At 40.8% G+C, this 25,213-nt stretch overlaps 9 non-coding genes across 9 annotated transcripts; all 9 read right to left on the bottom strand.

Moving 5' to 3' along the window:
* Positions 1–483: 483 nt before the first annotated feature.
* trnal-uaa lies at positions 484–565 on the bottom strand. The gene has a single exon. It is a non-coding gene; the product is annotated as a tRNA-Leu (tRNA).
* Positions 566–3,253: 2,688 nt separating this feature from the next.
* Positions 3,254–3,335, bottom strand: trnal-uag. The gene has a single exon. It is a non-coding gene; the product is annotated as a tRNA-Leu (tRNA).
* Positions 3,336–6,020: 2,685 nt separating this feature from the next.
* trnal-uag lies at positions 6,021–6,102 on the bottom strand. The gene has a single exon. It is a non-coding gene; the product is annotated as a tRNA-Leu (tRNA).
* A 2,677-nt stretch (positions 6,103–8,779) lies between these two features.
* Positions 8,780–8,861, bottom strand: trnal-uag. The gene has a single exon. It is a non-coding gene; the product is annotated as a tRNA-Leu (tRNA).
* A 2,771-nt stretch (positions 8,862–11,632) lies between these two features.
* On the bottom strand, positions 11,633–11,714 carry trnal-uag. Its single transcript has one exon. It is a non-coding gene; the product is annotated as a tRNA-Leu (tRNA).
* A 2,728-nt stretch (positions 11,715–14,442) lies between these two features.
* Positions 14,443–14,524, bottom strand: trnal-uag. Its single transcript has one exon. It is a non-coding gene; the product is annotated as a tRNA-Leu (tRNA).
* A 3,962-nt stretch (positions 14,525–18,486) lies between these two features.
* Positions 18,487–18,568, bottom strand: trnal-uag. The gene has a single exon. It is a non-coding gene; the product is annotated as a tRNA-Leu (tRNA).
* A 2,732-nt stretch (positions 18,569–21,300) lies between these two features.
* On the bottom strand, positions 21,301–21,382 carry trnal-uag. Its single transcript has one exon. It is a non-coding gene; the product is annotated as a tRNA-Leu (tRNA).
* Positions 21,383–24,094: 2,712 nt separating this feature from the next.
* On the bottom strand, positions 24,095–24,176 carry trnal-uag. Its single transcript has one exon. It is a non-coding gene; the product is annotated as a tRNA-Leu (tRNA).
* Between the last annotated feature and the right edge of the window lie 1,037 nt (positions 24,177–25,213).

Raw genomic sequence — 25,213 nt, 5'->3', positions numbered from 1 at the left:
GTACTTTTGTCAAAAGGTAGGTTCTGTCACCACTTTCTCTTCTTTGGTCGCCTGTCCACCTGTTTCAGTTGAAGAATGCCTAACTTTTGTCAGAGAGGTTTTCAAAAACATGTTTGTTCCAAACAGCGCCAATATAGCAAGGGTATCGTTGGGAGTCCTAAGCGTTCCAACAACTTAGCATCACTGTATGTGATAAGTCCATGGCCTATGTATGGATGATGAACTGAAAAAGATGAAGAATCCAGAACTTTTATCAGCTGGGTTTCAACAAAGTGCTCTATGTAAATGCTGCTTTTGCAGCAAGGGTTTCATGGCAGTGTATGAGGCCACATTTGAGTGCTGAAACCAAAGTCTTTCCAAGCACTCAGGCATCAACAGCAGCATTTGGGGTTGCTTCATCAATCTCTATTGGGACGAGGAATCTTTCGAGAGACACTGTAGACAAGGTTCATGACTAAGCAACGGTCTTTTTAAAACTCAAAGTGGCAGCGGTGGGATTTGAACCCACGCCTCCACAGAGACTGGAGCCTAAATCCAGCGCCTTAGACCACTCGGCCACGCTACCCGAAAGCAGAGGCTTTTCAACATATTTGTGAAAGAAGGAGTCTGTACTTTCACACATCTTGGTCAAGTCCTTTGCCCAATCTTGAATTGATTGTTGCAAATAAAGGTAATGTTAGACAAGGATCTTGGCATGGCTCTCTGCTACAGTCATATGAGTCCTCCTATTGAATCTTTCCATATATGGTCCAACATTTTTGCTCAAAGTAGCTGTGTGTGCGAGTGCTTCATTGGTTTGTTTAGTGTTTACTGGCAGCAGTTGGACCTGAACCCACAACCCTGAAAGGACTAGATCCTTAATCCAACACCTTGGACTGCTCTGTCACACTACCTGATGCAAGCTTACCTTGCTTTATTTTTGATACTAGTTATCCAAGAAACTGGTTGGCAGAGTACTTTTGCCAACACTTAGCATGAGTTTCCACTTGTTCTTCTGTGTTTTCATTTCATTCTGAATCAGTTGAAGAATCCATAACGTTCACAATCAGGTACTTTTTCCAAATTCTCCCAGTGCAGCAGATGATTCTTTGGTCTGATGAGTTCCAACGGCTGAGAATCAGGTGGAACTCAGTGTCCTTCGTAACATTCTTATGTCAATCAAGATTCATAGAGTGCCACACCACCGGTCCCACTTTGTTGCATGTGGGTCAACTCTGACAAAGTAAAAGTTCTATATTGAGTGTAAGGTTACTTGTTAGAGAAGTAAAGATAATAAAAGTTGCAGTACTGTGGCCCCCAATTGAGCACCACTGTCATCAAATGAAGGAAACCTTTGGCCACTCTACTAGAGGAAGGCTGTTTTGTGCACATTTGTCGGCACCGATTTCCGATGACAACCGTGGCCTGTATAAGTTGAAGAATGCATAACTTTTATCAGCGAGGCTTTCAATAAGGTGTTCGTTCCACATGGCACCATTGTAGCAGGGGCATTGTTGGAGTCCTAAGAGTTCCAACAACTTAGCATCAGTGTACGTGATAAGTCCAAGGCGTACGTAACATACATGTGCCAAACCTTGCTCTTGGATGGCCAAAGCACAGTTCCCACTTTGACACACCTGTATCCACTTTTCTGCAGATTAAACGGTGCATCTTAAGTGAATTGTTGCTTGCTACAGTAGCAAAGACACTAAATGCTTCAGTACTGTGGCCCTTTGGTTGCTTGTTAGAGCAGCAGCAATACTAAAAGTTGCATTAATGTGGCCCCCAAGTTAGGACCACTGTCGTCGAATGATGGAAAGTTTTTTCCACTCTACTAGAGGTAATCTGTTTTGTGGACCTTTGTCAGCACCAGTTTCCCATGACACCAGTTTCATATTGAGTAGGTGGTAACATACAAATACTTGTGTGTCATCCTCGACAAGAAACTGGACTGGAAGGGCAATTCAGGAGCTGTGTACAGGAAGGGGAATAGTAGAGTTTACTTTTTGCAGTTGTGTGTTGGGGAGGTAGCATCAGAGGACGAGAGACAAACAAGCTCAACAAACTGACCAAGAAGGCTGGCTTAGTCCTTGGCTGCTCTCTGAACAGTTTTGACATTGTGGTTAAAATGAGGACAGACGACAAACTCAAGGCTATCCTGGATAATACTTCAAAACTCGTCCATAATCTAATGGCTAGACAGCAGAGCACTTTTCGTCACAGACTCAAACAGCTCCACTGTAACTAAGGGGCAGTACAGGAGATCATTCGTACCAACTGCGATGACACTGTACAATTGTTATTTTTGTGTAAGGATGTTACTGAGTGGTATTGAGTACTAGAATTGTACTTATTATTATTATTATTATTATTATTATTATTATTATTATTATTAATAATAATATCCACTCTTTTGTCATTTTCTTCTGTATTCACTGCACACCTAAGTGAATGTTGTAATGCACTGTCACGTTACCTGGTATACTGTAAACAGTGAAAGATCGGAAGGATCGAACACCTTACCATTCTTACACTTGCACAAGTCATATACAATATATGTTGTTTCTTATTCTTTTACATTCTTATTTTTATATATTGTATATATATATATATATATATATATATATATATATATATATATATATATAACATTTATGTTTTTTGTGCTACTTCAATGTTTCAATTTCCCTCTGGGATTAAATATAGCGATTATCTATCTATCTATCTATCTATCTATCTATCTATCTATCTATCTATCTATCTATCTATCTATCTATCTACTGTGGCCAAAGTACTTTTGTCAAAAGGTACGTTCTGTCACCACTTTCTCTTCTTTGGTCGCCTGTCCACCTGTTTCAGTTGAAGAATGCCTAACTTTTGTCAGAGAGGTTTTCAAAAACATGTTTGTTCCAAACAGCGCCAATATAGCAAGGGTATCGTTGGGAGTCCTAAGCGTTCCAACAACTTAGCATCACTGTATGTGATAAGTCCATGGCCTATGTATGGAAGATGAACTGAAAAAGATGAAGAATCCAGAACTTTTATCAGCTGGGTTTCAACAAAGTGCTCTTTGTAAATGCTGCTTTTGCAGCAAGGGTTTCATGGCAGTGTATGAGGCCACATTTGAGTGCTGAAACCAAAGTCTTTCCAAGCACTCATGCATCAACAGCAGCATTTGGGGTTGCTTCATCAATCTCTATTGGGACGAGGAATCTTTCGAGAGACACTGTAGACAAGGTTCATGACTAAGCAACGGTCTTTTTAAAACTCAAAGTGGCAGCGGTGGGATTTGAACCCACGCCTCCACAGAGACTGGAGCCTAAATCCAGCGCCTTAGACCACTCGGCCACGCTACCCGAAAGCAGAGGCTTTTCAACATATTTGTGAAAGAAGGAGTCTGTACTTTCACACATCTTGGTCAAGTCCTTTGCCCAATCTTGAATTGATTGTTGCAAATAAAGGTAATGTTAGACAAGGATCTTGGCATGGCTCTCTGCTACAGTCATATGAGTCCTCCTATTGAATCTTTCCATATATGGTCCAACATTTTTGCTCAAAGTAGCTGTGTGTGCGAGTGCTTCATTGGTTTGTTTAGTGTTTACTGGCAGCAGTTGGACCTGAACCCACAACCCTGAAAGGACTAGATCCTTAATCCAACACCTTGGACTGCTCTGTCACACTACCTGATGCAAGCTTACCTTGCTTTATTTTTGATACTAGTTATCCAAGAAACTGGTTGGCAGAGTACTTTTGCCAACACTTAGCATGAGTTTCCACTTGTTCTTCTGTGTTTTCATTTCATTCTGAATCAGTTGAAGAATCCATAACGTTCACAATCAGGTACTTTTTCCAAATTCTCCCAGTGCAGCAGATGATTCTTTGGTCTGATGAGTTCCAACGGCTGAGAATCAGGTGGAACTCAGTGTCCTTCGTAACATTCTTATGTCAATCAAGATTCATAGAGTGCCACACCACCGGTCCCACTTTGTTGCATGTGGGTCAACTCTGACAAAGTAAAAGTTCTATATTGAGTGTAAGGTTACTTGTTAGAGAAGTAAAGATAATAAAAGTTGCAGTACTGTGGCCCCCAATTGAGCACCACTGTCATCAAATGAAGGAAACCTTTGGCCACTCTACTAGAGGAAGGCTGTTTTGTGCACATTTGTCGGCACCGATTTCCGATGACAACCGTGGCCTGTATAAGTTGAAGAATGCATAACTTTTATCAGCGAGGCTTTCAATAAGGTGTTCGTTCCACATGGCACCATTGTAGCAGGGGCATTGTTGGAGTCCTAAGAGTTCCAACAACTTAGCATCAGTGTACGTGATAAGTCCAAGGCGTACGTAACATACATGTGCCAAACCTTGCTCTTGGATGGCCAAAGCACAGTTCCCACTTTGACACACCTGTATCCACTTTTCTGCAGATTAAACGGTGCATCTTAAGTGAATTGTTGCTTGCTACAGTAGCAAAGACACTAAATGCTTCAGTACTGTGGCCCTTTGGTTGCTTGTTAGAGCAGCAGCAATACTAAAAGTTGCATTAATGTGGCCCCCAAGTTAGGACCACTGTCGTCGAATGATGGAAAGTTTTTTCCACTCTACTAGAGGTAATCTGATTTGTGGACCTTTGTCAGCACCAGTTTCCCATGACACCAGTTTCCTATTGAGTAGGTGGTAACATACAAATACTTGTGTGTCATCCTCGACAAGAAACTGGACTGGAAGGGCAATTCAGGAGCTGTGTACAGGAAGGGGAATAGTAGAGTTTACTTTTTGCAGTTGTGTGTTGGGGAGGTAGCATCAGAGGACGAGAGACAAACAAGCTCAACAAACTGACCAAGAAGGCTGGCTTAGTCCTTGGCTGCTCTCTGAACAGTTTTGACATTGTGGTTAAAATGAGGACAGACGACAAACTCAAGGCTATCCTGGATAATACTTCAAAACTCGTCCATAATCTAATGGCTAGACAGCAGAGCACTTTTCGTCACAGACTCAAACAGCTCCACTGTAACTAAGGGGCAGTACAGGAGATCATTCGTACCAACTGCGATGACACTGTACAATTGTTATTTTTGTGTAAGGATGTTACTGAGTGGTATTGAGTACTAGAATTGTACTTATTATTATTATTATTATTATTATTATTATTATTATTATTATTATTAATAATAATATCCACTCTTTTGTCATTTTCTTCTGTATTCACTGCACACCTAAGTGAATGTTGTAATGCACTGTCACGTTACCTGGTATACTGTAAACAGTGAAAGATCGGAAGGATCGAACACCTTACCATTCTTACACTTGCACAAGTCATATACAATATATGTTGTTTCTTATTCTTTTACATTCTTATTTTTATATATTGTATATATATATATATATATATATATATATATATATATATATATATATATATAACATTTATGTTTTTTGTGCTACTTCAATGTTTCAATTTCCCTCTGGGATTAAATATAGCGATTATCTATCTATCTATCTATCTATCTATCTATCTATCTATCTATCTATCTATCTATCTATGTACTGTGGCCAAAGTACTTTTGTCAAAAGGTACGTTCTGTCACCACTTTCTCTTCTTTGGTCGCCTGTCCACCTGTTTCAGTTGAAGAATGCCTAACTTTTGTCAGAGAGGTTTTCAAAAACATGTTTGTTCCAAACAGCGCCAATATAGCAAGGGTATCGTTGGGAGTCCTAAGCGTTCCAACAACTTAGCATCACTGTATGTGATAAGTCCATGGCCTATGTATGGAAGATGAACTGAAAAAGATGAAGAATCCAGAACTTTTATCAGCTGGGTTTCAACAAAGTACTCTTTGTAAATGCTGCTTTTGCAGCAAGGGTTTCATGGCAGTGTATGAGGCCACATTTGAGTGCTGAAACCAAAGTCTTTCCAAGCACTCATGCATCAACAGCAGCATTTGGGGTTGCTTCATCAATCTCTATTGGGACGAGGAATCTTTCGAGAGACACTGTAGACAAGGTTCATGACTAAGCAACGGTCTTTTTAAAACTCAAAGTGGCAGCGGTGGGATTTGAACCCACGCCTCCACAGAGACTGGAGCCTAAATCCAGCGCCTTAGACCACTCGGCCACGCTACCCGAAAGCAGAGGCTTTTCAACATATTTGTGAAAGAAGGAGTCTGTACTTTCACACATCTTGGTCAAGTCCTTTGCCCAATCTTGAATTGATTGTTGCAAATAAAGGTAATGTTAGACAAGGATCTTGGCATGGCTCTCTGCTACAGTCATATGAGTCCTCCTATTGAATCTTTCCATATATGGTCCAACATTTTTGCTCAAAGTAGCTGTGTGTGCGCGAGTGCTTCATTGGTTTGTTTAGTGTTTACTGGCAGCAGTTGGACCTGAACCCACAACCCTGAAAGGACTAGATCCTTAATCCAACACCTTGGACTGCTCTGTCACACTACCTGATGCAAGCTTACCTTGCTTTATTTTTGATACTAGTTATCCAAGAAACTGGTTGGCAGAGTACTTTTGCCAACACTTAGCATGAGTTTCCACTTGTTCTTCTGTGTTTTCATTTCATTCTGAATCAGTTGAAGAATCCATAACGTTCACAATCAGGTACTTTTTCCAAATTCTCCCAGTGCAGCAGATGATTCTTTGGTCTGATGAGTTCCAACGGCTGAGAATCAGGTGGAACTCAGTGTCCTTCGTAACATTACTTATGTCAATCAAGATTCATAGAGTGCCACACCACCGGTCCCACTTTGTTGCACTGTGGGTCAACTCTGACAAAGTAAAAGTTCTATATTGAGTGTAAGGATTACTTGTTAGAGAAGTAAAGATAATAAAAGTTGCAGTACTGTGGCCCCCAATTGAGCACCACTGTCATCAAATGAAGGAAACCTTTGGCCACTCTACTAGAGGAAGGCTGTTTTGTGCACATTTGTCGGCACCGATTTCCGATGACAACCTGTGGCCTGTATAAGTTGAAGAATGCATAACTTTTATCAGCGAGGCTTTCAATAAGGTGTTCGTTCCACATGGCACCATTGTAGCAGGGGCATTGTTGGAGTCCTAAGAGTTCCAACAACTTAGCATCAGTGTACGTGATAAGTCCAAGGCGTACGTAACATACATGTGCCAAACCTTGCTCTTGGATGGCCAAAGCACAGTTCCCACTTTGACACACCTGTATCCACTTTTCTGCAGATTATACAGGTGCATCTTAAGTGAATTGTTGCTTGCTACAGTAGCAAAGACACTAAATGCTTCAGTACTGTGGCCCTTTGGTTGCTTGTTAGAGCAGCAAGCAATACTAAAAGTTGCAGTACTAGTGGCCCCCAAGTTAGGACCACTGTCGTCGAATGATGGAAAGTTTTTTCCACTCTACTAGAGGTAATTCTGTTTTGTGCACCTTTGTCAGCACCAGTTTCCCATGACATCAGGTTTCCTATTGAGTAGGATGGTAACATACAAATACTTGTGTGTCATCCTCGACAAGAAACTGGACTGGAAGGGCAATTCAGGAAGCTGTGTACAGGAAGGGGAATAGTAGAGTTTACTTTTTGCAGTTGTGTGTTGGGGAGGTAGCATCAGAGGACGAGAGACAAACAAGCTCAACAAACTGATCAAGAAGGCTGGCTTAGTACTTGGCTGCTCTCTGAACAGTTTTGACATTGTGGTTAAAATGAGGACAGACGACAAACTCAAGGCTATCCTGGATAATACTTCAAAACTCGTCCATAATCTAATGGCTAGACAGCAGAGCACTTTTCGTCACAGACTCAAATCAGCTCCACTGTAACTAAGGGGCAGTACAGGAGATCATTCGTACCAACTGCGATGACACTGTACAATTGTTATTTTTGTGTAAGGATGTTACTGAGTGGTATTGAGTACTAGAATTGTACTTATTATTATTATTATTATTATTATTATTATTATTATTATTAATAATAATATCCACTCTTTTGTCATTTTCTTCTGTATTCACTGCACACCTAAGTGAATGTTGTAATGCACTGTCACGTTACCTGGTATACTGTAAACAGTGAAAGATCGGAAGGATCGAACACCTTACCATTCTTACACTTGCACAAGTCATATACAATATATGTTGTTTCTTATTCTTTTACATTCTTATTTTTATATATTGTATATATATATATATATATATATATATATATATATATATATATATATATATAAGATTTATGTTTTTTGTGCTACTTCAATGTTTCAATTTCCCTCTGGGATTAAATATAGCGATTATCTATCTATCTATCTATCTATCTATCTATCTATCTATCTATGTACTGTGGCCAAAGTACTTTTGTCAAAAGGTACGTTCTGTCACCACTTTCTCTTCTTTGGTCGCCTGTCCACCTGTTTCAGTTGAAGAATGCCTAACTTTTGTCAGAGAGGTTTTCAAAAACATGTTTGTTCCAAACAGCGCCAATATAGCAAGGGTATCGTTGGGAGTCCTAAGCGTTCCAACAACTTAGCATCACTGTATGTGATAAGTCCATGGCCTATGTATGGAAGATGAACTGAAAAAGATGAAGAATCCAGAACTTTTATCAGCTGGGTTTCAACAAAGTACTCTTTGTAAATGCTGCTTTTGCAGCAAGGGTTTCATGGCAGTGTATGAGGCCACATTTGAGTGCTGAAACCAAAGTCTTTCCAAGCACTCATGCATCAACAGCAGCATTTGGGGTTGCTTCATCAATCTCTATTGGGACGAGGAATCTTTCGAGAGACACTGTAGACAAGGTTCATGACTAAGCAACGGTCTTTTTAAAACTCAAAGTGGCAGCGGTGGGATTTGAACCCACGCCTCCACAGAGACTGGAGCCTAAATCCAGCGCCTTAGACCACTCGGCCACGCTACCCGAAAGCAGAGGCTTTTCAACATATTTGTGAAAGAAGGAGTCTGTACTTTCACACATCTTGGTCAAGTCCTTTGCCCAATCTTGAATTGATTGTTGCAAATAAAGGTAATGTTAGACAAGGATCTTGGCATGGCTCTCTGCTACAGTCATATGAGTCCTCCTATTGAATCTTTCCATATATGGTCCAACATTTTTGCTCAAAGTAGCTGTGTGTGCGCGAGTGCTTCAGTGGTTTAGTTTAGTGTTTACTGGCAGCAGTTGGACCTGAACCCATCACCCTGAAAGGACTAGATCCTTAATCCAACACCTTGGACTTGCTCTGTCACACTACCTGATGCAAGCTTACCTTGCCTTATTTTTGATACTAGGTTATCCAAGAAACTGGTTGGCAGAGTACTTTTGCCAACACTTAGCATGAGTTTCCACTTGTTCTTCTGTGTTTTCATTTCATTCTGAATCAGTTGAAGAATCCTATAACGTTCACAATTCAGGTACTTTTTCCAAATTCTCCCAGTGCAGCAGATGATTCTTTGGTCTGATGAGTTCCAACGGCTGAGAATCAGGTGGAACTCAGTGTCCTTACGTAACATACTTTATGTCAATCAAGATTCATAGAGTGCCACACCACCGGTCCCACTTTGTTGCACTGTGGGTCAACTCTGACAAAGTAAAAGTTCTATATTGAGTGTAAGGATTACTTGTTAGAGAAGTAAAGATAATAAAAGTTGCAGTACTGTGGCCCCCAATTGAGCACCACTGTCATCAAATGAAGGAAACCTTTGGCCACTCTACTAGAGGAAGGCTGTTTTGTGCACATTTGTCAGGCACCGATTTCCGATGACAACCTGTGACCTGTATAAGTTGAAGAATGCATAACTTTTATCAGCGAGGCTTTCAATAAGGTGTTCGTTCCACATGGCACCATTGTAGCAGGGGCTATTGTTGGAGTCCTAAGAGTTCCAACAACTTAGCATCAGTGTACGTGATAAGTCCAAGGCGTACGTAACATACATGTGCCAAACCTTGCTCTTGGATGGCCAAAGCACAGTTCCCACTTTGACACACCTGTATCCACTTTTCTGCAGATTATACAGGTGCATCTTAAGTGAATTGTTGCTTGCCTACAGTAGCAAAGACACTAAATGCTTCAGTACTGTGGCCCTTTGGTTGCTTGTTAGAGCAGCAAGCAATACTAAAAGTTGCAGTACTAGTGGCCCCCAAGTTAGGACCACTGTCGTCGAATGATGGAAAGTTTTTTCCACTCTACTAGAGGTAATTCTGTTTTGTGGACCTTTGTCAGCACCAGTTTCCCATGACATCAGGTTTCCTATTGAGTAGGATGGTAACATACAAATACTTGTGTGTCATTCCTCGACAAGAAACTGGACTGGAAGGGCAATTCAGGAAGCTGTGTACAGGAAGGGGAATAGTAGAGTTTACTTTTTGCAGTTGTGTGTTGGGGAGGTAGCATCAGAGGACGAGAGACAAACAAGCTCAACAAACTGATCAAGAAGGCTGGCTTAGTCCTTGGCTGCTCTCTGAACAGTTTTGACATTGTGGTTAAAATGAGGACAGACGACAAACTCAAGGCTATCCTCGGATAATACTTCAAAACCTCGTCCATAATCTAATGGCTAGACAGCAGAGCACTTTTCGTCACAGACTCAATCAGCTCCACTGTAACTAAGGAGCAGTACAGGAGATCATTCGTACCAACTGCGATGACACTGTACAATTGTTATTTTTGTGTAAGGATGCTACTGAGTGGTATTGAGTACTAGAATTGTACTTATTATTATTATTATTATTATTATTATTATAATATCCAGTCTTTTGTCATTTTATTCTGTATTCACTGCACACCTAAGTGAATGTTGTAATGCACTGTCACGTTACCTGGTATACTGTAAACAGTGAAAGATCGGAAGGATCGAACACCTTACCATTCTTACACTTGCACAAGTCATATACAATATATGTTGTTTCTTATTCTTTTACATTCTTATTTTTATATATTGTATATATATATATATATATATATATATATATATATATATATATATAACATTTATGTTTTTTGTGCTACTTCAATGTTTCAATTTCCCTCTGGGATTAAATATAGCGATTATCTATCTATCTATCTATCTATCTATCTATCTATCTATCTATCTATCTATCTATCTATCTATCTATCTATCTATCTATCTATCTATCTATCTATCTATCTATCTATCTATCTATCTATCTAATCTATCTATCTATCTATCTATCTATGTACTGTGGCCAAAGTACTTTTGTCAAAAGGTACGTTCTGTCACCACTTTCTCTTCTTTGGTCGCCTGTCCACCTGTTTCAGTTGAAGAATGCCTAACTTTTGTCAGAGAGGTTTTCAAAAACATGTTTGTTCCAAACAGCGCCAATATAGCAAGGGTATCGTTGGGAGTCCTAAGCGTTCCAACAACTTAGCATCACTGTATGTGATAAGTCCATGGCCTATGTATGGAAGATGAACTGAAAAAGATGAAGAATCCAGAACTTTTATCAGCTGGGTTTCAACAAAGTGCTCTTTGTAAATGCTGCTTTTGCAGCAAGGGTTTCATGGCAGTGTATGAGGCCACATTTGAGTGCTGAAACCAAAGTCTTTCCAAGCACTCAGGCATCAACAGCAGCATTTGGGGTTGCTTCATCAATCTCTATTGGGACGAGGAATCTTTCGAGAGACACTGTAGACAAGGTTCATGACTAAGCAACGGTCTTTTTAAAACACAAAGTGGCAGCGGTGGGATTTGAACCCACGCCTCCACAGACACTGGAGCCTAAATCCAGCGCCTTAGACCACTCAGCCACACTACCCGAAAGCAGAGGCTTTTCAACATATTTGTGAAAGAAGGAGTCTGTACTTTCACACATCTTGGTCAAGTCCTTTGCCCAATCTTGAATTGATTGTTGCAAATAAAGGTAATGTTAGACAAGGATCTTGGCATGGCTCTCTGCTACAGTCATATGAGTCCTCCTATTGAATCTTTCCATATATGGACCAACGTTTTTGCTCAAAGTAGCTGTGTGTGCGCGCGAGTGCTTCAGTGGTTTCTCAAAAGTTTAGTGTTTACTGGCAGCAGTCGGCCTTGAACCCATCCCCCTGAAAGGACTAGAGCCTTAATCCAACACCTTGGACTGCTCTGTCACACTACCTGATGCAAGCTTTCCTTGCCTTATTTTTGATACTGGTTACCCAAGAAACTGGTTGGCAGAGTACTTTTGCCAACATTTAGCATGAGTTGCCACTTGTTCTTCTGTGTTTTCATTTCATTCTGAATCAGTTGAAGAATCTATAACGTTCACATTCAGGTACTTTTTCCAAATTCTCCCAGTGCAGCAGATGATTCTTTGGTGTGATGAGTTCCAACTGCTGAGAATCAGGTGGAACCCAGTGTCCTACGTAACATACTTTTGTCAATCAAGATTCATAGAGTGCCACACCACCGGTCCCACTTTGTTGCACGTGGGTCAACTCTGACAAAGTAAAAGTCCTATCTTGAGTGTAAGATTACTTGTTAGAGAAGTAAAGATAATAAAAGTTGCAGTACTGTGGCCCCCAATTGAGCACCACTGTCATCAAATGAATGAAACCTTTGGCCACTCTACTAGAGGAAGGCTGTTTTGTGCACATTTGTCAGCACCGATTTCCCATGACAACTGTGACCTGTATAAGTTGAAGAATGCATAACTTTTATCAGCGAGGCTTTCAATAAGGTGTTCGTTCCACATGGCACCATTGTAGCAGGGGTATTGTTGGAGTCCTAAGAGTTCCAACAACTTAGCATCAGTGTACGTGATAAGTCCAAGGCGTACGTAGCATACATGTGCCAAACCTTGCTCTTGGATGGCCAAAGCACAGTTCCCACTTTGACACACCTGTATCCACTTTTCTGCAGATTATACAGTGCATCTTAAGTGAATTGTTGATTGCCACAGTAGCAAAGACACTAAATGCTTAAGTACTGTGGCCCTTTGGTTGCTTGTTAGAGCAGCAAAGACACTAAAAGTTGCAGTACTATGGCCCCCAAGTTAGGACCACTGTCGTCGAATGATGGAAAGTTTTTTCCACTCTACTAGAGGTATTCTGTTTTGTGCACCTTTGTCAGCACCGGTTTCCCATGACATCGGTTTCCTATTGAGTAGGAGGTAACATACAAATACTTGGGTGTCTTCCTCGACAAGAAACTGGACTGGAAGGGCAATTCAGAAGCTGTGTACAGGAAGGGGATTAGTAGAGTTTCCTTTTTGCAGTTGTGTGTTGGGGAGGTAGCATCAGAGGACGAGAGACAAACAAGCTCAACAAACTGATCAAGAAGGCTGGCTTAGTCCTTGGCTGCTCTCTGGACAGTTTTGACATTGTGGTTAAAATGAGGACAGATGACAAACTCAAGGCTATCCTCGATAATACTTCAAAACCTGTCCATAATCTACTGGCTAGACAGCAGAGCACTTTTTGTCACAGACTCAATCAGCTCCACTGTAGTAAGGAGCAGTACAGGAGATCATTCGTACCAACTGCGATGACACTGCACAATTGTTATTTTTGTGTAAGGATGCTACTGAGTGGTATTGAGTGCTAGAATTGTACTTATTATTATTATTATTATTATTAATATCCAGTCTTTTGTCATTTTTATTCTGTATTCACTGCACACCTAAGTGAATGTTGTAATGCACTGTCACTTTACCTGGTATACTGTAAACAGTGAAAGATCGGAAGGATCGAACACCTTACCATTCTTACACTTGCACAAGTCATATACAATATATGTTGTTTCTTATTCTTTTACATTCTTATTTTTATATATTGTATATATATATATATATATATATATATATATATATATATATATATAACATTTATGTTTTTTGTGCTACTTCAATGTTTCAATTTCCCTCTGGGTTTAAATATAGCGATTATCTATCTATCTATCTATCTATCTATCTATCTATCTATCTATCTATCTATCTATCTATCTATCTATCTATCTATCTATCTATCTATCTATCTATCTATCTATCTATCTATCTATCTATCTATCTATGTACTGTGGCCAAAGTACTTTTGTCAAAACGTAGGTTCTGTCACCACTTTCTCTTCTTTGGTCGCCTGTCCACCTGTTTCAGTTGAAGAATGCCTAACTTTTGTCAGAGAGGTTTTCAAAAACATGTTTGTTCCAAACAGCGCCAATATAGCAAGGGTATCGTTGGGAGTCCTAAGCGTTCCAACAACTTAGCATCACTGTATGTGATAAGTCCATGGCCTATGTATGGATGATGAACTGAAAAAGATGAAGAATCCAGAACTTTTATCAGCTGGGTTTCAACAAAGTGCTCTATGTAAATGCTGCTTTTGCAGCAAGGGTTTCATGGCAGTGTATGAGGCCACATTTGAGTGCTGAAACCAAAGTCTTTCCAAGCACTCAGGCATCAACAGCAGCATTTGGGGATGCTTCATCAATCTCTATTGGGACGAGGAATCTTTCGAGAGACACTGTAGACAAGGTTCATGACTAAGCAACGGTCTTTTTAAAACACAAAGTGGCAGCGGTGGGATTTGAACCCACGCCTCCACAGAGACTGGAGCCTAAATCCAGCGCCTTAGACCACTCGGCCACGCTACCCTGAAAGCAGAGGCTTTTCAACATATTTGTGAAAGAGGAGTCTGTACTTTCACACATCTTGGTGAAGTCCTTTGCCCAATCTTGAATTGATTGTTGCAAATAAAGGTAATGTTAGACAAGGATCTTGGCATGGCTCTCTGCTACAGTCATATGAGTCCTCCTATTGAATCTTTCCATATATGGACCAACGTTTTTGCTCAAAGTAGCTGTGTGTGCGCGCGAGTGCTTCAGTGGTTTCTCAAAAGTTTAGTGTTTACTGGCAGCAGTCGGCCTTGAACCCATCCCCCTGAAAGGACTAGAGCCTTAATCCAACACCTTGGATTGCTCTGTCACACTACCTGATGCAAGCTTTCCTTGCCTTATTTTTGATACTGGTTACCCAAGAAATTGGTTGGCAGAGTACTTTTGCCAACATTTAGCATGAGTTGCCACTTGTTCTTCTGTGTTTTCATTTCATTCTGAATCAGTTGAAGAATCTATAACGTTCACATTCAGGTACTTTTTCCAAATTCTCCCAGTGCAGCAGATGATTCTTTGGTGTGATGAGTTCCAACTGGTGAGAATCAGGTGGAACTCAGTGTCCTACGTAACATACTTTTGTCAATCAAGATTCATAGAGTGCCACACCACCGGTCCCACTTTGTTGCACGTGGGTCAACTCTGACAAAGTAAAAGTCCTATCTTGAGTGTAAGATTACTTGTTAGAGAAGTAAAGATAATAAAAGTTGCAGTACTGTGGCCCCCAATTGAGCACCACTGTCATCAAATGAATGAAACCTTTGGCCACTCTACTAGAGGAAGGCTGTTTTGTGCACATTTGTCAGCACCGATTTCCCATGACAACTGTGACCTGTATAAGTTGAAGAATGCATAACTTTTATCAGCGAGGCTTTCAATAAGGTGTTCGTTCCACATGGCACCATTGTAGCAGGGGTATTGTTGGAGTCCTAAGAGTTCCAACAACTTAGCATCAGTGTACGTGATAAGTCCAAGGCGTACGTAGCATACATGTGCCAAACCTTGCTCTTGGATGGCCAAAGCACAGTTCCCACTTTGACACACCTGTATCCACTTTTCTGCAGATTATACAGTGCATCTTAAGTGAATTGTTGATTGCCACAGTAGCAAAGACACTAAATGCTTAAGTACTGTGGCCCTTTGGTTGCTTGTTAGAGCAGCAAAGACACTAAAAGTTGCAGTACTATGGCCCCCAAGTTAGGACCACTGTCGTCGAATGATGGAAAGTTTTTTCCACTCTACTAGAGGTATTCTGTTTTGTGCACCTTTGTCAGCACCGGTTTCCCATGACATCGGTTTCCTATTGAGTAGGAGGTAACATACAAATACTTGGGTGTCTTCCTCGACAAGAAACTGGACTGGAAGGGCAATTCAGAAGCTGTGTACAGGAAGGGGATTAGTAGAGTTTCCTTTTTGCAGTTGTGTGTTGCAGTTGAGTCCTCCTATTGAATCTTTCCATATATGGACCAACGTTTTTGCTCAAAGTAGCTGTGTGAGCGCGCGAGTGCTTCAGTCGTTTCTCAAAAGTTTAGTGTTTACTGGCAGCAGTCGGCCTTGAACCCATCCCCCTGAAAGGACTAGAGCCTTAATCCAACACCTTGGATTGCTCTGTCACACTACCTGATGCAAGCTTTCCTTGCCTTATTTTTGATACTGGTTACCCAAGAAACTGGTTGGCAGAGTACTTTTGCCAACATTTAGCATGAGTTGCCACTTGTTCTTCTGTGTTTTCATTTCATTCTGAATCAGTTGAAGAATCTATAACGTTCACATTCAGGTACTTTTTCCAAATTCTCCCAGTGCAGCAGATGATTCTTTGGTGTGATGAGTTCCAACTGCTGAGAATCAGGTGGAACTCAGTGTCCTACGTAACATACTTTTGTCAATCAAGATTCATAGAGTGCCACACCACCGGTCCCACTTTGTTGCACGTGGGTCAACTCTGACAAAGTAAAAGTCCTATCTTGAGTGTAAGATTACTTGTTAGAGAAGTAAAGATAATAAAAGTTGCAGTACTGTGGCCCCCAATTGAGCACCACTGTCATCAAATGAATGAAACCTTTGGCCACTCTACTAGAGGAAGGCTGTTTTGTGCACATTTGTCAGCACCGATTTCCCATGACAACTGTGACCTGTATAAGTTGAAGAATGCATAACTTTTATCAGCGAGGCTTTCAATAAGGTGTTCGTTCCACATGGCACCATTGTAGCAGGGGTATTGTTGGAGTCCTAAGAGTTCCAACAACTTAGCATCAGTGTACGTGATAAGTCCAAGGCGTACGTAGCATACATGTGCCAAACCTTGCTCTTGGATGGCCAAAGCACAGTTCCCACTTTGACACACCTGTATGCACTTTTCTGCAGATTATACAGTGCATCTTAAGTGAATTGTTGATTGCCACAGTAGCAAAGACACTAAATGCTTAAGTACTGTGGCCCTTTGGTTGCTTGTTAGAGCAGCAAAGACACTAAAAGTTGCAGTACTATGGCCCCCAAGTTAGGACCACTGTCGTCGAATGATGGAAAGTTTTTTCCACTCTACTAGAGGTATTCTGTTTTGTGCACCTTTGTCAGCACCGGTTTCCCATGACATCGGTTTCCTATTGAGTAGGAGGTAACATACAAATACTTGGGTGTCTTCCTCGACAAGAAACTGGACTGGAAGGGCAATTCAGAAGCTGTGTACAGGAAGGGGATTAGTAGAGTTTCCTTTTTGCAGTTGTGTGTTGGGGAGGTAGCATCAGAGGACGAGAGACAAACAAGCTCAACAAACTGATCAAGAAGGCTGGCTTAGTCCTTGGCTGCTCTCTGGACAGTTTTGACATTGTGGTTAAAATGAGGACAGACGACAAACTCAAGGCTATCCTCGATAATACTTCAAAACCTGTCCATAATCTTCTGGCTAGACAGCAGAGCACTTTTTGTCACAGACTCAATCAGCTCCACTGTAGTAAGGAGCAGTACAGGAGATCATTCGTACCAACTGCGATGACACTGCACAATTGTTATTTTTGTGTAAGGATGCTACTGAGTGGTATTGAGTGCTAGAATTGTACTTATTATTATTATTATTATTATTAATATCCAGTCTTTTGTCATTTTTATTCTGTATTCACTGCACACCTAAGTGAATGTTGTAATGCACTGTCACTTTACCTGGTATACTGTAAACAGTGAAAGATCGGAAGGATCGAACACCTTACCATTCTTACACTTGCACAAGTCATATACAATATATGTTGTTTCTTATTCTTTTACATTCTTATTTTTATATATTGTATATATATATATATATATATATATATATATATATATATAACATTGATGTTTTTTGTGCTACTTCAATGTTTCAATTTCCCTCTGGGATTAAATATAGCGATTATCTATCTATCTATCTATCTATCTATCTATCTATCTATCTATCTATCTATCTATCTATCTATCTATCTACTGTGGCCAAAGTACTTTTGTCAAAAGGTAGGTTCTGTCACCACTTTCTCTTCTTTGGTCGCCTGTCCACCTGTTTCAGTTGAAGAATGCCTAACTTTTGTCAGAGAGCTTTTCAAAAACATGTTTGTTCCAAACAGCGCCAATATAGCAAGGGTATCGTTGGGAGTCCTAAGCGTTCCAACAACTTAGCATCACTGTATGTGATAAGTCCATGGCCTATGTATGGATGATGAACTGAAAAAGATGAAGAATCCAGAACTTTTATCAGCTGGGTTTCAACAAAGTGCTCTATGTAAATGCTGCTTTTGCAGCAAGGGTTTCATGGCAGTGTATGAGGCCACATTTGAGTGCTGAAACCAAAGTCTTTCCAAGCACTCAGGCATCAACAGCAGCATTTGGGGTTGCTTCATCAATCTCTATTGGGACGAGGAATCTTTCGAGAGACACTGTAGACAAGGTTCATGACTAAGCAACGGTCTTTTTAAAACACAAAGTGGCAGCGGTGGGATTTGAACCCACGCCTCCACAGAGACTGGAGCCTAAATCCAGCGCCTTAGACCACTCGGCCACGCTACCCGAAAGCAGAGGCTTTTCAACATATTTGTGAAAGAAGGAGTCTGTACTTTCACACATCTTGGTCAAGTCCTTTGCCCAATCTTGAATTGATTGTTGCAAATAAAGGTAATGTTAGACAAGGATCTTGGCATGGCTCTCTGCTACAGTCATATGAGTCCTCCTATTGAATCTTTCCATATATGGACCAACGTTTTTGCTCAAAGTAGCTGTGTGTGCGCGCGAGTGCTTCAGTGGTTTCTCAAAAGTTTAGTGTTTACTGGCAGCAGTCGGCCTTGAACCCATCCCCCTGAAAGGACTAGAGCCTTAATCCAACACCTTGGATTGCTCTGTCACACTACCTGATGCAAGCTTTCCTTGCCTTATTTTTGATACTGGTTACCCAAGAAACTGGTTGGCAGAGTACTTTTGCCAACATTTAGCATGAGTTGCCACTTGTTCTTCTGTGTTTTCATTTCATTCTGAATCAGTTGAAGAATCTATAACGTTCACATTCAGGTACTTTTTCCAAATTCTCCCAGTGCAGCAGATGATTCTTTGGTGTGATGAGTTCCAACTGCTGAGAATCAGGTGGAACTCAGTGTCCTACGTAACATACTTTTGTCAATCAAGATTCATAGAGTGCCACACCACCGGTCCCACTTTGTTGCACGTGGGTCAACTCTGACAAAGTAAAAGTCCTATCTTGAGTGTAAGATTACTTGTTAGAGAAGTAAAGATAATAAAAGTTGCAGTACTGTGGCCCCCAATTGAGCACCACTGTCATCAAATGAATGAAACCTTTGGCCACTCTACTAGAGGAAGGCTGTTTTGTGCACATTTGTCAGCACCGATTTCCCATGACAACTGTGACCTGTATAAGTTGAAGAATGCATAACTTTTATCAGCGAGGCTTTCAATAAGGTGTTCGTTCCACATGGCACCATTGTAGCAGGGGTATTGTTGGAGTCCTAAGAGTTCCAACAACTTAGCATCAGTGTACGTGATAAGTCCAAGGCGTACGTAGCATACATGTGCCAAACCTTGCTCTTGGATGGCCAAAGCACAGTTCCCACTTTGACACACCTGTATGCACTTTTCTGCAGATTATACAGTGCATCTTAAGTGAATTGTTGATTGCCACAGTAGCAAAGACACTAAATGCTTAAGTACTGTGGCCCTTTGGTTGCTTGTTAGAGCAGCAAAGACACTAAAAGTTGCAGTACTATGGCCCCCAAGTTAGGACCACTGTCGTCGAATGATGGAAAGTTTTTTCCACTCTACTAGAGGTATTCTGTTTTGTGCACCTTTGTCAGCACCGGTTTCCCATGACATCGGTTTCCTATTGAGTAGGAGGTAACATACAAATACTTGGGTGTCTTCCTCGACAAGAAACTGGACTGGAAGGGCAATTCAGAAGCTGTGTACAGGAAGGGGATTAGTAGAGTTTCCTTTTTGCAGTTGTGTGTTGGGGAGGTAGCATCAGAGGACGAGAGACAAACAAGCTCAACAAACTGATCAAGAAGGCTGGCTTAGTCCTTGGCTGCTCTCTGGACAGTTTTGACATTGTGGTTAAAATGAGGACAGACGACAAACTCAAGGCTATCCTCGATAATACTTCAAAACCTGTCCATAATCTTCTGGCTAGACAGCAGAGCACTTTTTGTCACAGACTCAATCAGCTCCACTGTAGTAAGGAGCAGTACAGGAGATCATTCGTACCAACTGCGATGACACTGCACAATTGTTATTTTTGTGTAAGGATGCTACTGAGTGGTATTGAGTGCTAGAATTGTACTTATTATTATTATTATTATTATTAATATCCAGTCTTTTGTCATTTTTATTCTGTATTCACTGCACACCTAAGTGAATGTTGTAATGCACTGTCACTTTACCTGGTATACTGTAAACAGTGAAAGATCGGAAGGATCGAACACCTTACCATTCTTACACTTGCACAAGTCATATACAATATATGTTGTTTCTTATTCTTTTACATTCTTATTTTTATATATTGTATATATATATATATATATATATATATATATATATATATATAACATTTATGTTTTTTGTGCTACTTCAATGTTTCAATTTCCCTCTGGGATTAAATATAGCGATTATCTATCTATCTATCTATCTATCTATCTATCTATCTATCTATCTATCTATCTATCTATCTATCTATCTATCTATCTATCTATCTATCTATCTATCTATCTATCTATCTATCTATCTATCTATCTATCTATCTATGTACTGTGGCCAAAGTACTTTTGTCAAAAGGTACGTTCTGTCACCACTTTCTCTTCTTTGGTCGCCTGTCCACCTGTTTCAGTTGAAGAATGCCTAACTTTTGTCAGAGAGGTTTTCAAAAACATGTTTGTTCCAAACAGCGCCAATATAGCAAGGGTATCGTTGGGAGTCCTAAGCGTTCCAACAACTTAGCATCACTGTATGTGATAAGTCCATGGCCTATGTATGGATGATGAACTGAAAAAGATGAAGAATCCAGAACTTTTATCAGCTGGGTTTCAACAAAGTGCTCTATGTAAATGCTGCTTTTGCAGCAAGGGTTTCATGGCAGTGTATGAGGCCACATTTGAGTGCTGAAACCAAAGTCTTTCCAAGCACTCAGGCATCAACAGCAGCATTTGGGGTTGCTTCATCAATCTCTATTGGGACGAGGAATCTTTCGAGAGACACTGTAGACAAGGTTCATGACTAAGCAACGGTCTTTTTAAAACACAAAGTGGCAGCGGTGGGATTTGAACCCACGCCTCCACAGAGACTGGAGCCTAAATCCAGCGCCTTAGACCACTCGGCCACGCTACCCGAAAGCAGAGGCTTTTCAACATATTTGTGAAAGAAGGAGTCTGTACTTTCACACATCTTGGTCAAGTCCTTTGCCCAATCTTGAATTGATTGTTGCAAATAAAGGTAATGTTAGACAAGGATCTTGGCATGGCTCTCTGCTACAGTCATATGAGTCCTCCTATTGAATCTTTCCATATATGGACCAACGTTTTTGCTCAAAGTAGCTGTGTGTGCGCGCGAGTGCTTCAGTGGTTTCTCAAAAGTTTAGTGTTTACTGGCAGCAGTCGGCCTTGAACCCATCCCCCTGAAAGGACTAGAGCCTTAATCCAACACCTTGGATTGCTCTGTCACACTACCTGATGCAAGCTTTCCTTGCCTTATTTTTGATACTGGTTACCCAAGAAACTGGTTGGCAGAGTACTTTTGCCAACATTTAGCATGAGTTGCCACTTGTTCTTCTGTGTTTTCATTTCATTCTGAATCAGTTGAAGAATCTATAACGTTCACATTCAGGTACTTTTTCCAAATTCTCCCAGTGCAGCAGATGATTCTTTGGTGTGATGAGTTCCAACTGCTGAGAATCAGGTGGAACTCAGTGTCCTACGTAACATACTTTTGTCAATCAAGATTCATAGAGTGCCACACCACCGGTCCCACTTTGTTGCACGTGGGTCAACTCTGACAAAGTAAAAGTCCTATCTTGAGTGTAAGATTACTTGTTAGAGAAGTAAAGATAATAAAAGTTGCAGTACTGTGGCCCCCAATTGAGCACCACTGTCATCAAATGAATGAAACCTTTGGCCACTCTACTAGAGGAAGGCTGTTTTGTGCACATTTGTCAGCACCGATTTCCCATGACAACTGTGACCTGTATAAGTTGAAGAATGCATAACTTTTATCAGCGAGGCTTTCAATAAGGTGTTCGTTCCACATGGCACCATTGTAGCAGGGGTATTGTTGGAGTCCTAAGAGTTCCAACAACTTAGCATCAGTGTACGTGATAAGTCCAAGGCGTACGTAGCATACATGTGCCAAACCTTGCTCTTGGATGGCCAAAGCACAGTTCCCACTTTGACACACCTGTATGCACTTTTCTGCAGATTATACAGTGCATCTTAAGTGAATTGTTGATTGCCACAGTAGCAAAGACACTAAATGCTTAAGTACTGTGGCCCTTTGGTTGCTTGTTAGAGCAGCAAAGACACTAAAAGTTGCAGTACTATGGCCCCCAAGTTAGGACCACTGTCGTCGAATGATGGAAAGTTTTTTCCACTCTACTAGAGGTATTCTGTTTTGTGCACCTTTGTCAGCACCGGTTTCCCATGACATCGGTTTCCTATTGAGTAGGAGGTAACATACAAATACTTGGGTGTCTTCCTCGACAAGAAACTGGACTGGAAGGGCAATTCAGAAGCTGTGTACAGGAAGGGGATTAGTAGAGTTTCCTTTTTGCAGTTGTGTGTTGGGGAGGTAGCATCAGAGGACGAGAGACAAACAAGCTCAACAAACTGATCAAGAAGGCTGGCTTAGTCCTTGGCTGCTCTCTGGACAGTTTTGACATTGTGGTTAAAATGAGGACAGACGACAAACTCAAGGCTATCCTCGATAATACTTCAAAACCTGTCCATAATCTTCTGGCTAGACAGCAGAGCACTTTTTGTCACAGACTCAATCAGCTCCACTGTAGTAAGGAGCAGTACAGGAGATCATTCGTACCAACTGCGATGACACTGCACAATTGTTATTTTTGTGTAAGGATGCTACTGAGTGGTATTGAGTGCTAGAATTGTACTTATTATTATTATTATTATTATTAATATCCAGTCTTTTGTCATTTTTATTCTGTATTCACTGCACACCTAAGTGAATGTTGTAATGCACTGTCACTTTACCTGGTATACTGTAAACAGTGAAAGATCGGAAGGATCGAACACCTTACCATTCTTACACTTGCACAAGTCATATACAATATATGTTGTTTCTTATTCTTTTACATTCTTATTTTTATATATTGTATATATATATATATATATATAACATTTATGTTTTTTGTGCTACTTCAATGTTTCAATTTCCCTCTGGGATTAAATATAGCGATTATCTATCTATCTATCTATCTATCTATCTATCTATCTATCTATCTATCTATCTATCTATCTATCTATCTATCTATCTATCTATCTATCTATCTATCTATCTATCTATCTATCTATCTATCTATCTATCTATCTATGTACTGTGGCCAAAGTACTTTTGTCAAAAGGTAGGTTCTGTCACCACTTTCTCTTCTTTGGTCGCCTGTCCACCTCTTTCAGTTGAAGAATGCCTAACTTTTGTCAGAGAGGTTTTCAAAAACATGTTTGTTCCAAACAGCGCCAATATAGCAAGGGTATCGTTGGGAGTCCTAAGCGTTCCAACAACTTAGCATCACTGTATGTGATAAGTCCATGGCCTATGTATGGATGATGAACTGAAAAAGATGAAGAATCCAGAACTTTTATCAGCTGGGTTTCAACAAAGTGCTCTATGTAAATGCTGCTTTTGCAGCAAGGGTTTCATGGCAGTGTATGAGGCCACATTTGAGTGCTGAAACCAAAGTCTTTCCAAGCACTCAGGCATCAACAGCAGCATTTGGGGTTGCTTCATCAATCTCTATTGGGACGAGGAATCTTTCGAGAGACACTGTAGACAAGGTTCATGACTAAGCAACGGTCTTTTTAAAACACAAAGTGGCAGCGGTGGGATTTGAACCCACGCCTCCACAGAGACTGGAGCCTAAATCCAGCGCCTTAGACCACTCCGCCACTCTACCCGAAAGCAGAGGCTTTTCAACATATTTGTGAAAGAAGGAGTCTGTACTTTCACACATCTTGGTCAAGTCCTTTGCCCAATCTTGAATTGATTGTTGCAAATAAAGGTAATGTTAGACAAGGATCTTGGCATGGCTCTCTGCTACAGTCATATGAGTCCTCCTATTGAATCTTTCCATATATGGACCAACGTTTTTGCTCAAAGTAGCTGTGTGTGCGCGCGAGTGCTTCAGTGGTTTCTCAAAAGTTTAGTGTTTACTGGCAGCAGTCGGCCTTGAACCCATCCCCCTGAAAGGACTAGAGCCTTAATCCAACACCTTGGATTGCTCTGTCACACTACCTGATGCAAGCTTTCCTTGCCTTATTTTTGATACTGGTTACCCAAGAAACTGGTTGGCAGAGTACTTTTGCCAACATTTAGCATGAGTTGCCACTTGTTCTTCTGTGTTTTCATTTCATTCTGAATCAGTTGAAGAATCTATAACGTTCACATTCAGGTACTTTTTCCAAATTCTCCCAGTGCAGCAGATGATTCTTTGGTGTGATGAGTTCCAACTGCTGAGAATCAGGTGGAACTCAGTGTCCTACGTAACATACTTTTGTCAATCAAGATTCATAGAGTGCCACACCACCGGTCCCACTTTGTTGCACGTGGGTCAACTCTGACAAAGTAAAAGTCCTATCTTGAGTGTAAGATTACTTGTTAGAGAAGTAAAGATAATAAAAGTTGCAGTACTGTGGCCCCCAATTGAGCACCACTGTCATCAAATGAATGAAACCTTTGGCCACTCTACTAGAGGAAGGCTGTTTTGTGCACATTTGTCAGCACCGATTTCCCATGACAACTGTGACCTGTATAAGTTGAAGAATGCATAACTTTTATCAGCGAGGCTTTCAATAAGGTGTTCGTTCCACATGGCACCATTGTAGCAGGGGTATTGTTGGAGTCCTAAGAGTTCCAACAACTTAGCATCAGTGTACGTGATAAGTCCAAGGCGTACGTAGCATACATGTGCCAAACCTTGCTCTTGGATGGCCA

The sequence above is a fragment of the Electrophorus electricus genome, chromosome 14 (genome assembly GCF_013358815.1).
Source record: "Electrophorus electricus isolate fEleEle1 chromosome 14, fEleEle1.pri, whole genome shotgun sequence".
NCBI lineage: Eukaryota > Metazoa > Chordata > Actinopteri > Gymnotiformes > Gymnotidae > Electrophorus > Electrophorus electricus.
This window is presented reverse-complemented; position numbering and strand designations above follow the sequence as displayed.